Source organism: Mesocricetus auratus, unplaced genomic scaffold, assembly GCF_017639785.1.
Source record: "Mesocricetus auratus isolate SY011 unplaced genomic scaffold, BCM_Maur_2.0 Super-Scaffold_100004, whole genome shotgun sequence".
NCBI classification, from domain to species: domain Eukaryota; kingdom Metazoa; phylum Chordata; class Mammalia; order Rodentia; family Cricetidae; genus Mesocricetus; species Mesocricetus auratus.
Genome location: NW_024429189.1, coordinates 46,424,533 through 46,440,318, shown reverse-complemented (window position 1 = coordinate 46,440,318; position 15,786 = coordinate 46,424,533). Strand labels below are relative to the sequence as shown.

The 15,786-nt window shown below is 41.1% G+C and overlaps 1 pseudogene; it reads right to left on the bottom strand.

The window, feature by feature from the left end:
* Window positions 1-2,470: 2,470 nt before the first annotated feature.
* Window positions 2,471-10,470, bottom strand: LOC101830028 (annotated as a pseudogene).
* Between the last annotated feature and the right edge of the window lie 5,316 nt (window positions 10,471-15,786).

The following is a 15,786-nucleotide window of genomic DNA, read 5'->3' as shown; positions in this document are numbered from 1 at the left end:
TGACTTTTGGAGGATATTATATCACACTACAAACCCCAAATTTGTATTTACATTAATTAAGTAAAATTAACCTTAGGTAAGGAGGCCGAATTAGCAACTGTTTCACAGAATGTAATCATAGAGCATCAGAGGGTATCAGGAAGATATAGAGATGCCTCAGAAGTGGTAGGGAGGGGTTCTGAGTGGGATGGCTTTTTCTGTTTTGGTGGAGTGGAAGAATAAGCTTTTGGGGAGACACCAGCAGGGAAAGAAAGTCAACAAGGTGCATCTCAACCTCTCTGAGCTAGCAGGTTTTCACCCCAGCCTTCTGAGTCTCTGGTTTTATTTATAAATAGAATAATAGATATTTAGTTAAAGCAGAGCCAGTGCCTGAGGGAACAGAATTCCCACAAGGCTGAGGCCTAAGTCACCAGGCCCCCGTCAAAGAATCAGGCTGGTAACTGTGGAGTTGAAACTGCTGGCTGAGATAGCACTAGATTAAGGTGCAGCCACTATGCTAAAGATAAAACAACATATGAGGAACTGTATTAAAGGATCTCAACATTAGGAAGGTTGAGAATTACTGCTGTAGAGGAATGATCAAATGTAAAAATAATTGGGCTCACTCCATCATCCATAGGCCTGCTATAGATCAGTAAAATGAAATCATCACCCCTCTCCTCTCCCCACTAGAGGCTTCACTCCCTGAATTTTTAGCCCAATTGCATGGGGGAAAAAAGCAATTTTGAAGAGATAGGACAGCCTTAGGTCATTTCAGAGCTTGAAATATATCCTTTAATGCCATTTCAGCAGAGGACATGAAGATTCCCCTAGGGCAGGGCTCTGGGAATGGAACTGGATCAGGAAGAAAGTACTAGATTGCTGATAACAAATCTTGCAGTTTTGAACTTTTGCTTATGAATACCCAGAAAAGATCTGAAAATGAAATTGTTCTCCATTTGCCTTTCTTCTTAAGATATGCAAGACTTTTCAATTCCAAACTGAAACTGATCTGATAATTAACATTACAAATAGACTAAAGGTCACCAACATTAGAGTTTAAAAAGATATGTGTGGAGTCTTAGCTAAAATTATTTTGATGGAAGATTTTTATTCTGATGTTTAAGTAGTCAGTTTTATAACTGAGTATACTGGGATTGCATATAATCACAAATTTCAAACACATACATGGACTGTTAGGCAAAGTTGAGTTTTCCAAGTGGATATTAATATTTAATAAATCAGTTTGCAGAATGATCCACCCTAGGATTCCTTTAAAACAGGAACTTATTTAGTGTTTGCTTCCAGACCATTAATTACATTGTAGGGGTTGGTTATACAGCCTAATGCACAAAAGTTGGAGGTTGTTAGACAAAGATGGATGGAAAATGAATGTTAAACAAATTATAAGAGATATGAAAATAGAATTGATTTATTGATCTATATATGTTCAGAATAAATCAAATCATGAAAGTGAAGTAGAATTTTAATTGTTGCTCACCAAGTGCATAGAATAATTTTATTGTAATTATTAGAGAGAGAAATCAAATATTTTCTTTTTATAACATAAGATTCTCATGGTAATTTTCTTACCCCTCTCTACAGATTTATCTGCATACCACTTTATACATAATTGAAATGTTTATGTGTTTAGGCATACTACTTATTAAAGTATGTGCCGCTCCATCATGCCTATCCTGGAGAATTATTAAAATTTAATGAGCATCAGTTGGTGATAAATCCTAGCGTGATAAGTTAAAGTAAGATGGCAGAGTAAGGCAATTATCCAGGTAACAGAGAAACACACAGAGTCTTTTTGCTTGAAGCTCCTAGATGTTTTAAATTTTCCTCTCAAAGTTTAATTACAGCACTGATTGATTTGAGTAGGGGATTTTAGCATCCCTGCCCAAATAAAGCTTTGATACTCTGCTAGAAACTGAATCGTTTTATTGAAGGAAAGCTGTTTCATTCTGTACAGCTATTTGGTTAAATGTAGAAGCTGATGGGCACTTTATAAGGTTTATCTGATTAAACTCAACAACAGCTAGTTCTTATCAATCATGTTAATTTCTGAGACTACCCAGTCTTTAGTCTCATGGGATTTATAATTTAGTGAGGAACACCAAAATGATAAAATAGTACAAACTACTATAAGCATACTCTAGAAACAATATAAACCAAAAAACTCATGGCTAGCAAAAAAAAATGAATGTTTTTTCTTTAAATGAATCATTACATAACCTGTGAAATTAAAGCTTTGACTATATGAATTAGCTATCATAGTTGAAAATACAATTTGATACCAGAAACACAGAGGCTGGCCAATTAAGAGGAGAAAACTAAGCTTTTGTTTGTTTGTTTGTTTTCATAATAAACTTTATTGTGACAGGCAGGGCTTTTCCCTCCCAAGTTGGGAGACATCATTTGGCAAGTGATAAAGCTCTGAGCCCAGACCCTTTTGGGGCTACAGAGATAGGGATGGGAGCAGGGATTAGCACCATAGCTGGGATAGTACCATGATTGGAGATGGGAGGCAATCAGAGACCTTCAGCTTCGGAGAAGTACAATCCCCCAACCTTATTTTCACACCTCTGAAGTCTGGGCAAGGATCTTCTAGTCCTACTTGTCTTGCATCTTCTCCAGGATAGGCAGGGTCTTCATTCATGCAAATCTTCATGCGCTTACATATGTGTGGGGAAAATACCTGGTGGAATTGTAGACCGAAGGCCTTCCAGTGCCACCTTCATCCCGACCTCCATATTAGCGAGGTCAGCAAAGGGCACCTCTCTTGTCACCAGTTCCCACAGAAGCACTGCAAAGCTCCACATGTCTGCTGAGCGTCTGTTAATGTCTTCAGGCTTCTTCTGCAAGGCCTCAGGGGCCACCCAGGCAGGTGCATAATGCACCCAGGGCACTGGAAAGAAAACTTGACATCAGCCATGCTTATTTGAGCAGTCATGTCTTCATTGATCATTACTCTATGGCTAGTTAGTGCATGTCGAGGTATGAGAGGCTCTAGTGTGTGCAGAAAAGCCATGCCTCTTGCCATGTCCAAAGCAAACTTTATAGCTTGGCTCTGGCGTGCAACGAAATTGGTGCCTTCATGTAGTACATGTAGAGAGATCCATGTGGCATCCAGTGTGTCATAAGGGTTGGGTGGGGAGCTGGTGGAGCCTCATAAGCACCTAGCACTGGAAGCACATTTAGATGTGAGAAAATCCTGATCCGGGGACACTCTTCATTGAAGTCTCTGCTTTTTCTTGTACTCCAGTCTCGAACATTCAGCACCTTCACAACAATGTCATTGCCCTGTCAGCGGCCTTTCCACTGCTCTCCAGAATGATTCTCGTTGAGCTTTGCCAGAACGTTGAGTTGTTTGAAGTCAATACTGGAGTGTTTGTTCAGGGTCAGATTTCGGGGCCGAGTGCAAGCAGTCCCCTTCCAGAATGTGTCCTTGTATGGAATATGGTTGAGATTCTGACCCATCTTCTCTGCCCCTTCTTGGAGAAGCTTTCTAAGGGGTGCCTTGGCTTTGTCAACAGGCATCTCTCTATACTTGTTACAGATGCTTACAAGAGCCCGGATAGCCACAATGTCCTCTGCCACCTGGTCTTGACATCAGAAACAGGCATAGTGAAGGGGCACATTCCTGTGCTCTTTCTCTGCATTGATGTCAGCCTTGTATTGAAACAGCTTCTGTACAATGTCACGGTGTCCATGGCTGGCTGCCAGGTGCAGTATCATCCACACGATTCATCACGTTAATCTGAGCTCTCCGCATGATCAGCATTTCAACCCCCTCAGAGTGGCCTTCTTGGCAGGCCCAGTGCATGGGGGAGAAGCCGTGATCACCCTCCTGATTGAGGTCGTTCTCTGTGTTGTCCAGTCACAAGCGCACCGCCACTGCGTTGCCTTCCCGGCACTGAGTGAAAATGTCCACAGCGGCGGCGTCCTAGCACTGAGGCCCTGGACTGGAGAAGCCTTGGGGGACAGGACTCGGGGCAGCAGGTGCCTTCTCCGGGGAACTCCCACCGAGCCCTAGCCCCCAGACTAAGCATTTTTAGTTGGTAATAGGCACCTGGGCAAAACCTTTGAACCCTGACAACTGTTTTATAATATTAATTCTTATAGGTTTAGAAGATGTGATGGCTCATATGGATGTTCAATGGAAGTAAACTTAGAATCACCATGTAAATACACCTCTGAGAGTATCTAAGGTTTAACCAAGGAAGGAAGTCCCACTTTGAATATGGGTGGCGTTATTCTATAGGTTGGGGTTCTAGACCTAGGGGAAAGGAGAAAAGAGTGAGAGGCAACATTCATGTCTTTCTGCTTCCTGACAGCCAACACAATATGACTAACCACCACATGCCTTTTCTGCCATGATAGACAATACCCTCAAACTGTGAGTCTAAATAAACTTCCTCCTTAACATTCTTTTGTCTGTTTTTTGTAACCAATATAAATAGGAAAAAGCTGAAGTGTCAGCTACCAAATAGAAGATCTACAAATGAGAGCAAATGAGGCTCTATGCTATTGTAAGAACAATGAGTATGGAAAGATGGGAGTGTTCCTAGAATTACAATAAGAAGATTGTAAAAACGTAGTAGTTTGCTGGGTAGTATTGGATTGACAATGATCTAGAAGGAAAAATTACCGAAATGTGTTCAAAAAGGAGTAAGTCTAGAGAGGACTACACAATGCCAGAAATTAGATAAAGAGAGGGTTTGGGGGTGTTGTAGAAGAGAAGCTGAATCAGAAATTGAGTAAGATGAGGAGAAAACAAATGTAAACTGGACAATTGAAAGTTGGTGTTTGTATTTAATCATATATGTAATAAGACTAAAGCCATGTTGTAGGGGGTGGAGACAGAAAGGAAGTGTTGCTTTGGAGAAAAGAGTAGAGAGTTATCTTTGAATCATTGGGACTAACTGTCAATGAAACAAGATCATAATTTAGAGAAGAGTAATATTGGAAAGAAAGTTTTAATCAGATACTTGCAGCTGATAGCAGAAGACAATGCAGAGGTAGGAAGTAATCTGGTGCAGGGGTGATCTTCAGTACACTGTTGGCAAGCACGAAAGTTCCTGTGAAGACTTCTCCCCTTGAATCTGAGATTAGTTCAAAGACTAATACAAGCTTTCCAAGACAAGGTTTCAAGATTTGGCAGTTTCTGCCTTTGTGCAGAAGCTGGGAGACACAGAAGAATAACACGCACTCCCCTGTTGTGAGTGATACCTATGTTATCCAGGTGGAACCACCTCATGGTGGGAGCAAGAGGCCCACCCAACCCAGAGTCTCCTAAGCACCACAATGAAAGCACCAGAAGCAAGTGAAGAAGACATTTGGATTTTCCAGACTCTTCAGAGTTGCCACTTGATTTGCCTAAGGGTTCTGCTCTGCCCCAATTATAAACCTGTGATAAAGAAATAAATAAATGCTGTCTAAAACCATTTAGGTAGTGGTTGCATAGCAATAGGTGAGTGGAATGAATTACAAAAGGTAAGTCTTATGCTTTATTAATGCAGCCCCTCCCTTAAGACAAATTTGGTAAGAGCAGCAGTAGGCCTTGTCTTCGGAGGAAATAATGACAGCTTTTTATGAGGCAGAAAAGACAGGGACAAGGATGAGTAAACATGAACAAATATGGGTGGAAAAGAATTGGATCAATTACATTTAAACAGTTATGTCAAGAATAAAGATTTAATGGACCAGTGGGATGGCTCAGTGGATAAGTACTTGACAACAAGCCTGATAACCTGAGTTCAAGCACCAGGACTCACTTGGTGTAGGAGAAAACCAACTCCTGAAGAATTTCCTCAGACCTCCACATGACCACTATTGAATATACATGTGTGTGCATGCACGCACACACACATTAAATTACATAAAATGAATGAATTAATTTTTATAAGAATAAGAGTTTAATGAAGGATCTAGGGGCTGGGGGAGAGAAAACAGATTGATTGAATATGAAGTTGGAATTCATCCTGGAAGAAGTGAATGGATGAAGAGTGTTTAAGAGCCCCAGTGTGTGTGACAAGCCACACAGTTCAGTGGTTTTTCTCCTGGACTGAGACTGGGTGCCTTTAGGGATTTGAATGAATGCTATGAGTGGGTATGGCCTTCCATTTAATTATGGAGACTTGGGGGCCATCATACCAGCAAACATGAAAAATATAACAACTTGAACTTTAGAAATTTTCAAAATTTTCAGTCATTCAAGTTCTGTTAAAAGGAAAAAAAAGTTCAAGGCCAATGCCCCATCCTTTGCCCATCCCTTGACATTTGATACACTGGAAATTATTTCCATTGACAATTGCTGAATATTATACCTGAAATTACAGACAATGCTATTTATACTAAAGCAATTGAGTGCACATCTATTTTAGATTCCTGTCCTATTTTCATACTTCCATCCATTTGGAGTTTTGTCCCATATGTTGTCCTCAGCATTCTGTCTTAAGCTGCTATCTAGTTATAGCTCACAAAAGCTTCCGTTCCAAAATGAGCTTCGTTCCCTTTGGGGGAATGTACTTTCTTTCAATCTATTACCTAACTGACAGATATTGTAAAGATTAATTAGTCACTTCATAAGAACTCTCTGTAATGGCAAAAAGTAGTTTTTATATCTTTGGATTGTATAGAGTCACGGTTCTTGTAATTCCTTATATGAAATGTAAGTGAATGTGACTAGTGGTAGAAAGCCAAGGATTCAAGGAGTTTGAGACTGACACTAAAAAGTGTGTGTGACACTTCCACCCACCCCATCAATAAAACCTAGTGTTTTTTCCTGGTTCATTTCCTCCTCTCAACCTTCAAGGATGCCCTACTTCCTTACCTCTCATTTCTTGGAGCCTCAAATTCATGGTTGGCTTTGAACTCTGAGCCAGGACCCAATTCTCTTGCTTGTTTTAGTTCTGACTGCCCAGTTTGACTCTGTTATAGATTGCAACCAATAGCAATAGAATTTGACACAACTCCTTCCATGTAAGATATTGCACCACAATAAGGAACGATCTTGGTAAAATTCAGCAGCCACATGCCATGCTTAGGGAGGGATGAACATCAAGAATACCCAATAAAATTCAGGCTGTTTATAGCGTTAATTAGGCTTGCTCACTGAAAAGTTCCAACAGGTCTTTTAAAGTATGACAGAAGGACATGGACAATCATGTAGGATTCATAAATAACATCCTAGTTACATTTAGTGAGGAAATGTAGGTTAGAATTAATTTTTGCTTCTTTCTTTTGTTGGTAACTCACTTAGGAGTCTTCTATTTTCATACCTATAAGCTGGAAGTTAACATAGCGAAGATAAGCATAGAATCATTTTCAGGTTAAATGGATATATGGCTAAAGGAAATTGAGTTTTTTATAGCATGGTATATACTGTGTACAAGTAAGCTAAGCATTTCAACTAAAGCAACAACAATAACAAAGAACATTTTTGCACTTCCACGGCAAACTCTTTGCTCACCCCACTGAACAGGAGAAAATAGAATCAAGCCAGTGTATGGCCCAGAAACTAGATTGGTATCAATATCACTCAAAAATCTAGGCCAAACTTAAGATGTGCTAAAAGTTTCTTTTTTCCTAAAGACCTGGGAAACTTTGGCACTAAATATCTGGTAGGTCACTTTTGAGCACTTTCCTTCATGTTGGCGACTTACCATCAACAACATCAAACTTGCATAACTTGCAGTTTTACTTTTCTTGGCCTGAAAATGTGTTGAGGGCTGTATTAGAGTTCACCAGAGGAACAGAACCGATAGAATGAATACATATTCGTGCTGCTTTCAAACTACTGCCTCACTACATTGATTATATTGATCATATTCTCACTATGTAGATTCTATCCCTCAGATGGTTTTTGTTTCTTTTCTTTGTGTGTATGTGTAGATTGAATTGTATCATGTATTTAGATGTATGAAATATGTAATTCTTTGTATCTTGTTTCTCTCAGTCTGTACTATTATGTTTAGAAGACTGTGGTGGTTTTTAAACATTCAGTTCTGCATAGCTAAAGACCAATAGAGAAGAAAATACTAATCAGGAATTACCCAGGTCAGGTTGGTCTGTGGGCATCTCTTTTTAGAAATTGTCTTGATGTTAATCAATGGAGGAATACCCAGCATATTGTGGACAACACCATTCCCTATGCAAATGGTCCTGAACTACATATTCAGGGGAAAGCTAGACAAGAGTGAGCAGACACTCCAGTATCCATCTGTTCATTCTCTTTTGGCTCCCAGTTGTGCATATGTCTTGACAATTTAGTTTTTGCTTTGACTTCTCTGAAATAATAGATTTTAACCTGGAACTGTAAGCCAGATAAACCCTTTGCTCCACAAGTTCCTTATTATTGGGGTATTTTATCACAATAGAATTGAAACTAGAACAGACATTAATCCTTGTTGTTGTGTGTAGTTTTAGACCATTCTTATTGCATATATGTCCTTGCATAAATACAACACAATTCATTTATCCCTTCTAAAAGTTTTACCAATACAACCAGCCAAGGTAATCTAAATTCCACTGTCTGAATCCCTGAGGCTAAGTAATATTTGTTGGGGGAGAGGAGGAGTTGCTGTTTATCCCTTCAACAACAAAAACAATTCTAGCCCATACTGCTAACTTGAAATTGTACTGTCAGTCTAGTAACTTCTCCTTGCCTGTGACTGCTAAGCACTGAAAATTCAGAATGACTCTGTATGTAAAGCACATATTTGATTTCAAAGGCTTAATATGAAAAACAATTCAACACATTTTGTATTGATTACTTGTTGTAATAATGATTCAATATTATATAGAGTATACTTCTGCAATTAACCTTCCTGTTTATCTTTACACTGTGACTATTAGCAAATATAAAATTGGGGGAAGAGGAAAGGTAAGGCCCATGTTGCTCAACCTAACAACATGGTGGAAAGAGAGAACCAACTCCCACAGGTTTTCCTCTTATCTTCACATGAGCTCCGTGGCATGCATGTGCACAAACACACAAAAATATAAATTAATGTAAAGGAAATTTTAAAATCAGAAAGGCTGCTTTTGTTAAGATTTTGTTGACCTAGATCACTGTCTTATACAGGTAACTCATTAAAATTTAGAGTTTAAATCAGACAATTCCCAAGTTCTGTTAAAAACCCTCTGTGAAAGTCCAGGCATGCACTCATAACAAAGTGCACAGATGCCCAGTCTCCAACAGAGCCAATTTCCCTTTTAGTCATTAGATGTTGGTCCAGTGGGAACCAACCCATGGCAGCTTCAGAATGGTCCCTGCTCACAAGCCCCAAGCAGCCAAAGAGTATAGGTATTGTCTTACATACAAAGGTGATATGCTTTAATGAAAACTATGAGAAGGATGACGATTGCGGAGCTGTGGGATAATTATGACAAGCTCCACATTGCCAATATCTCTAGGGAAAGTACTTTTTGCTGCACTTAACACTGCTGGTAGCTGTTAGTTCATATGGGAAGGTGGCAGCTAAAGTTCAAACAACTGATTTATGACTCTATAATTTACATGGAGTCACTTTAGAGTCCAGCTGAATAATGAAAGTGTTGGCTTAGTGATGGTTTTTAGCCACGTGTTTGGGTGTTTATCATCCATAGATATCATCTCAGGCCAATCCCACACTTCCAAATTAAGATGGTCACAAGTTCTACTTCACTAAATTAAAGATGAGCTCAGGGAAGAGGAAGAAGCACAGTGAATAAGAAAAAATTTAAGAGAGGAATATGACTCCCAGTGACTTTCCTGATTGTATTCACAGGTCAGGTTTTAGCCTACTGCATTGATTTTTTTTTAATGATAGAGTTAGGAACCACTGAGTATTTCTCTGGGCAAGTAAACTTCTTGGCACATTTGCATTTTAATGTATGTTACATATGTGTTATTACTCTCCAGTACCCTTATAAATCACTGCTGACAGACACATACCTTTTATCTTTAAAGTCACGAATCTTTTCCACTGAAATATATGCCCCCAGCAGTGTTGCAAGCCTTTTAAAAGGCTAAACATTTATAAAGATATGTTCTCTCGGTTTGGGGTTTTATTATGTTTCAAATTCCCAATTGCTCAGGGCAAAGAGGCTCATGCATATAATCCTAGCATTGGGAAGGCCAAAGTTAGAGGATCACCATGAGTTTGAGTTTGAGTCTAGGCTGGGCTACAGAGTGAGCCCTTGTCTCAATATAAAACAAAACAGTAAACTCTATTTGTCTTAATCCTTAATTACAATGGAAGCAATTTAGATAATGACAATGATATTTTCACAGCTCTATATTGTAACCTCATTCAAATGATAAATAAATATTTGTTACTATGCATTTGTTAGACAAATAGAAAAAAACACATAAATTCCTCAAAATACAGTTACTCGGATTTGAAACGGGAAATTAGGAATCACAGGCATACAAATGTGTCCAAGGGGCAAAGTCAAGGACTTCTTTTTAAATACCATGATAGGAAGAAGGAAAGCCATGCCGATTTCAAAAAGAATTAAAAATTGAACAAGCTCTAGGGTTTTCATCAGGAAATGATCTCGTTTTAGAATCTCCATTATTTTTTAAGCTACTTTTGGGGACTGTTTTAGAAATAGCTTTTCCTTCTACGGAATTATCCTCTAAGTACAGCACTGACTAAAGTCTCTTCCGCGATCACTGGGTCTTCTCACAAAGTCGGCCCATTAAAGACCTCCTTATGTAATCCCGAGGAATATAGGGCAGGACTGCAATACAAGAATGAGATGAGAGGGACAGATGTCCTAGGTGGTCCTTCGTGCCTGTCACCCACAGAGCAGCCTGCTGTGCTGCCAGAGTCTGTGCCCAGGACCTCTGAAGACAGAAAGCAAAGGACAGGAAAGTGCCTGTCAACAAAATTCCCGAAGTGCAAACATGGGACTGAGGCTTAGAAATCTAGGAATCTAGCCTCTCTTGCTGAGGTCTCTAGGGTAGCAAGGGAAACTGTGATGCTAATTGCCAGTCCAGCATGCAGGAATGAGAAAGCAGGCAACAGGGAAGGTGGGGAAAGGCATAGAGCAGGGAAAGGCATAGCACAGGCCCACAAGTTCCCTGCACTGGGGCTCCCTCCAGGGAGTGTTTAGAGAGGAAAGGAAGGAGGTTTCAAGGGCCTCAGTGTGTGTGTTTTTTGTTTTAGATTTTTTTAAAAATTTAAATTAGAAACAAGCTTGTTTCACATGTCAATCTCAGCTCCCTCTCCCTCCCCTCCTTCCCCCTCCCTCCAAGCTCCCCAACCCCCCACCCAGTCCCCCACTTTGCTCCCCAGGGAAGGTGAGGCCCTCCATGGGGGATCTCCAGAGTCTGTCATTTCATTCAGAGCAGGGCCTAGGCCTTCCCCCATGTGCCCAGGACGAAAGACCATCCCTCCATGTGGAATGGGCTCCCAAAGTTCATTCATATACTAGGGATAAATACTTATCTACTACCTGAGGCCCCATAGATGTGAAGGCCTCCTCACTGACACCCAAATTTAGGGGGTCTGGATCAGTCCCATACTGGCCTCTCAGCCATCACTTGGGGTCCTTGAACTCTCCCTTGTGCAGGTCAGTTGTTTCTGTGGGTTTTACCGGCCTGTTCTTGACCCCTTTCCTCATCACTCCTCCTTCTCTGCAACTGGGTTCCAGGAGTTAAGTTCACTGTTTAGCTGTGGGTGACTGCCTCTGCTTCCATCAGTCACTGGATGAAGGCTCTAGGATGGCATATAAGATAGTCCTCAATCTCATTATTGGGGAAGTGCTTTTAAGGTAGCCTCTCCACTATTGCTTAGTTTGCCAGTTGGTGTCATTCTTGTAGATCTCTGGAAATCACACTAGTGCCAGATCTCTCCTCAAACCTATAATGACTCCATCTATTATGGTATCTCTCTTCCTGTTCTCCTCTGTTCTTCCCCCAACTCAACCTTCCTGCTCCCCCATGTCCTCCTCTCTTCTCCCCCTCTCTTTTTCCCAGCTTCCTCTCACCTCCCTCCATACTCCCAATCTGCTCAGGGGATCCTGTCCTATCCCCCTTCACAGAGGTACCAAGCGTATCCCTCTTAGTGTCCTCCCTGTTTCCCAGACTCTCTGGCAGTGGGATTGTAGGCCTGGCACTCCCCTGATCCATGTCTAAAATCAATATATGAGTGAGTATATACCATGTTTGTCTTTTTGTGACCGGGTTACCTCGCTCAGGATGGTTTCTTCTAGTGCTGTCCATTTGCCTGCAAATTTCAAGATTCCATTGTTTTTTTTCCCACTGAGTAGTACTTCACTGTGTAAATGTATTACATTTTCTTTATCCACTCTTCAGTTGAGGGGCATCTAAATTGCTTCCAGTTTCTGGCTATTAAAAATAATGCTGTTATGAACATGGTTGAACAGACGTCCTTGCATGAATGTGCATCTTTTGGGTATATGCCTAAGAGTAGAATTCCTGGCAGGACCCAAGGCACCCAGAGACTGCCAGCATCATGGTCCCTTTCTCCTCCCAGGATACTAGGTAAGCCTGGACCTGCTTCTTGGCCACCTTCCTGTGCCCTGTATGCAACCAGCAGAAGCCTGGGAACTGCTACTGTGGTTCCCATTCCAGGGGAGCCAACCCACCCAGAGACTGCTGCATCCTGGGCTCTTTCCCTGACCTCGGTGTGTTTTTAAAAGATTAACTCCTGTGGAATCCTTTTGAGGGCTTTTTCCAACCTAGCCCTACAGTCTTGAGGGTCAGGGAATGTTCCTTTCCTCTTAAGTCTACAACTGCTGACAATGTGTTTTGCACAGAAAACAATCTGTAACTTTGTAAGAAAACAAAACAAGACTATGACACAAAGGACTCAGGTTTTATTAGTTAACAGTTTCTGCACCTTTGGCATCCAGGGGGACCTGAGTATTTGCATTGCCTTTCAATGTGATACATGCCCAGGGATAACATGAATGACGCATCAGAAGATGGACGTCATGAACTTCCAGCAGCGCTGAGAGAGTATTTCTGTTATTATCAGCAAATCAATACTATGGCCAGAATCTGTCATGAGCTATCCAGTCAAAACTATGCCTGCCCTACTCGTAGATCAGTAGATTCTCTAAGGTTTGATTGAAGAGACCAAATTTCTGCATCCATCCAGGAACCTGCTGTACTTGTTCCCACACATGCATCTTTCACCATCTCCTAAACCTCCAACCCCTTGTTCTCTGCAGCAGAGGATTTTCAAATGTGGCAATATGGACATTCCGGGTTCAGTAACTGGAGCATTGTTCAGTGTATTGTAAGGCGTTTTGGGATGAGCCCAGCCAGGTTCCACTTGATGTGGAGAACTTTTGCTAACAAAAGTGATAATAAATGGTGTTCGTAAATGTTGCCCTGAATGAGAGATAACTGCATTAGAGCATTCCTTCTGAAGGCCACAACTGGGCCCTTAAGCCTCAGTCTTTCTTTGATAGACACTGCTTTATTCATACCTAGGCTGCACTTTGTCAAAGTCTGGAAAAACCATGCAGACACAGTAGGTTTGTCCAGTAAAGAATTCAATCAACTTCTTATCCTAGTCTGCAGACCCTATGCTTTTCTGTGGTGTGTTGAGCTTTTTTGATGGAGGTTGCTCACAATGAGGACAAGAGGATTCCCTGTAGAGCAGGAGACTAGCAAAGAAACTGGAGCATCCCTTTTCATGGGTCTTTTCTGCCAGTGACAAAGTGTTTCCTAGGAAGACTGAGCTATAGTTCTCAGTCAAGGAGAGGGGGACTTTACGTCTAGGAACTCACATGCTGGTCTTCAGGCTGCCACACTTCCCTGATGGTAAATCAGCTCACTCCTAGGGGATCCCAGAGATAGATTTATTATAACCCAAACAACAAAAAACTGCCCCTCCTACACACCCAAATGTGATGGATTGCAAATGTGTCACACACCATATAAGAGCTGCCTTGCTTTGTTAAGACAACGTTGGCTTCAGCCATCCTAAACAAATTGCCATTCCCTCTCTAGCTAACTCCATCAGTGAGAACATCAAGTTCTCAAGCCGATACAGCTATAGAAGAGGGTGTGTGGGAACAGGAAAAGAGTGGGAGAAGCATTTTATAATTTATTAAAGTAAGAGTAACAGCACCTCTCCTTTTGATATAAAAACAAAAGGCAAAACATAGATACATATTTAAAGCCCTGCATCTTCTGGACCAGTTCCCAGAGGTAGCAATGCACTGTGGGGAGTCTTTAACTTCAGTGTTTAAGCTCAAATCCACAGAGCTGATCTAGGTTAGCAGGTATGCAGACAAGGAAAAAAAACCTCTCAGCAGCAGAATCTTTGTCTTCCTCTCCCCTTAATATCTTCCTTGCATGCCGAATGAGAGCTTCGGTGCTTACAGAGAACTTTCTGGGGCCATTCCAGGTGAATCAGTGAATAAATGGAGGACAGAAGAACACCCACTGATACAAGTAGTGGGGGGAGAAATCTTCTTCCTAATGCAGCTCAATCTGTTTGCATAACCCAGTGCTGCTCCTGGGACAGGAGGGTCACAGAGAAGCTGGCAAAGGGTCAGGAAGACTGTGCCCAGGCACCTTATGCAGCTGCTGGATGGTACAACACCCAGAGAAGGTAGTCTGAACTGAACTGTCACAGTAGCTCCCCCACCTGGGTCTTACCTTGTGGCTGTTCTGATGTGAGACAGGTTTTTTTTTTGTGTGTAGCTTTTGTAGATCAGGCTGGCCTTGAACTCACAGAGATCCGCCTGCCCCTGCCTCCCCAGTGCTGGGATTAAAGGCATGCACCACCACCGCCCAGCTGAGACATTAGATTCTTATGCACAAGCCATGACATGTGTGTAGTAACCAGGGATATGACAGCTGTAACTCTGAAGTTTGATGGATGCTGGCACATCTAATATGAGCTGCTTTAACTTTCTGGAAAGGAGACCCCTTCTTTCCCATCAGGTTTTCTAAATCTCAAGGCCGCAGAGCCATCCCACACGCCATGGGATTTATAGCCCCTTTGAATGAAGAGCATACACCATCCCGAATCTGTTTTCACACATTTTATAAGGTTCTTCAGGGTGTCCACAATGGATGACAGGTTAAGAATCACCTCCTTAGAAGGAGTTTGGTTTTGGTCTTTGTTTGGGGTTGGGGGGATAGATTATATATATGTGTATGAGTTAGTGGTTTGAATTTTTTAAGAATGGGAGTTTAATTGATATTCTCCTAGGGGATTTTTTTTTCTGACATTGGGCCAATTTAGGGTCTAAGATCTCCAAAGACTTAATCTTTTACTGTACTAGATCTTGTATAAAGTTTTTTTTGTGTAAATTAAATGGCATTATCCCATGAAAGATGATGCTGAACTGAGAAAGGACTTCCAAGGGGAGAAAAAGAAAGTTAAATACTTGGTGGTGTGGAATCAAACTGGACTTTTCTTCAAATACATGTAAGAGGCAATCTATTGCCTTCTGGTTTGGTGTTATGATTTCTTCTCAACTTGTGCTTCCTGGGAGAGTAATATGCATGGAACATGGTGCCCAGTGTTAGGCCCTAAGAGCAGAAGTCTCTTAGTTGCCCAGGGAACTTTGCCTGGTAGCCCTAATATACTGTCACACATTTTGTGTTCCTTTTCCTTGATTTGTTTTTCTTTTCTTCTTCATTCCATATTTCACTTATTCTCATGCAACCTAGACAAGTTTTGCCTCCACTAGAATACAGACTCTGCAAAAACAGCAACATTTTTCTTTTTGTTTTGTGATGAAACTATATAGCACACAAAATAATGTCCAGCCTATTGTAGACATGCTGTAAATAGTCTTTGATAGTTGCACTGTGTG